We start from the raw sequence: 1,636 nt of genomic DNA, 5'->3' as shown, positions 1-1,636 counted from the left end.
CAGGTCACGGCCCAGCCACGTTGTCCCACCCAGTGCCCTGCCGGGGCCCCGCTGGGTGCCCGTGCGAGCCAGGGCTTCCCCAGGACTTCTCCATAACGGGAGCTGCTCCCTGCCCCTCTTCCCTCCTGCTCCTCTCCATAAGAGGCGAGGCGACAGGGAGAGCCGAGAGGAGCCTGCACTTGGCTTCCCTCCGCGGATTCCTTTCCTGCCCGTCACCAACCGATATAGCCCCCGGAGTCAGCCCGGCCATACGTCAGTGGTGCCGGGGCCGGCGGGCAGGCGTTGGGCTGACACACCCCGGGGACGTCGCTGGGTCTCGATGCCTTCGTGGTTCCCCGGGGGGGGTCCCACGCTGGGTGGCGGGCGCAGCGCCCTGCCCGGGGGTTATTTCCATCTGAAGAGGCTGAGTCTCCTGGTGTCAGCCGTCCCACGGCACGGCGATGAGCTCGCTGGTGCTGCAGGTCCGCCACACCTGCAGGCATGGGAGAGGGAAGAGAAGGGCTGTGGGTTGCTTTTCTTTCCTCTACACTCCTTCCTTCCTTCCTTCCTTCCTGCCTGCCTGCCTGCCTGCCTTCCTGCCTTCCTGCCTTCCATGCTCATGACATGGCAAAGCCGCTCAGCTCTGCCGTCGCACGCTCACGGGGCTCCAGGAGCTCGGTCCTTTGCAGGAGCCGGGCAGCAGGACCAGCACCACGTACCCCTCCACTGGGATCGCTGAGCCCTAAAAACCGCTCCCTTTCTAGCTCTGCCAAATGAGCTTTGCTGGTTGAACGAACTCGCCTCCAAACAATAGAGGGTTGGAAAAGTTTGGGGCTTTTTTTTCCTTAAATCCCCACCTCCCGGAGTCACGTCAGCGTGCAAGCCCCGGCTCGGGGACGGTGAGGCCAGGGTGCCACCCGTTTCACAGACACGTGCCAGCACGGGGAGGGGGAAGGTGCCACGCATGGGAACTGGGACGTGCCGTCATCTCGCAGGTGAAAACCCGGAGCTGCCTCTGCTCCCCCACCTCCGGAAGGGGAACCCCAAACCCCCAAACTCATTATTTTTGACATTTGGGGGTTATGGCACTACAGTTTTAGGAGATCCTCATGGACACCCCGGCGTGCAGAGCCCAGGGACCTCCAGGTCCTCCCTGGTGAGGCAGCAGGCGGGGGAGGGGGGCGGGCTGGAAGCAATAACTGGTGCTTTTGGCAATTAATCTCTTTAAACCCCTTAATGAACCGTGATCAGGTTACAGGTCGCCCGTCAGTCAGGTCGGATTGCTGAGGATTAGCAGGGACAGCCAAACGAACAGAAGTCTCCCTTAGTGTCTCTGTTCTGTACGTCCCTACTACGGAGTGGGATGTTGGTTTTAATGCATATATATTAAATTTTATATATATATATATTAGGGGTTGCAGGGGGGATCCGTTCCCACCTCCCCTAGCCTTGCCGTGCGTGAGATGGGACAGCGAGCTGGGCGAAACCACTCGCACGCACCTTGCCCTTTGCTGTAGACGTTATATAGCTATTTTGGGGTACAGTCCTCTCTCCATCACCCTTCCCAGGGCTTGCCGCGGATTTGGCTGCTGTGGGTGTGGGGAAACCCCGGTGCTGTAAGGAAGGGGCTCCGGCAGGGCCCAGGCTGGTGGGGCGT

The sequence above is a fragment of the Pygoscelis adeliae genome, unplaced genomic scaffold (assembly GCF_000699105.1).
Source record: "Pygoscelis adeliae isolate BGI_AS28 unplaced genomic scaffold, ASM69910v1 Scaffold422, whole genome shotgun sequence".
NCBI lineage: Eukaryota > Metazoa > Chordata > Aves > Sphenisciformes > Spheniscidae > Pygoscelis > Pygoscelis adeliae.
Note: the sequence above shows the minus strand (reverse complement) of the source record.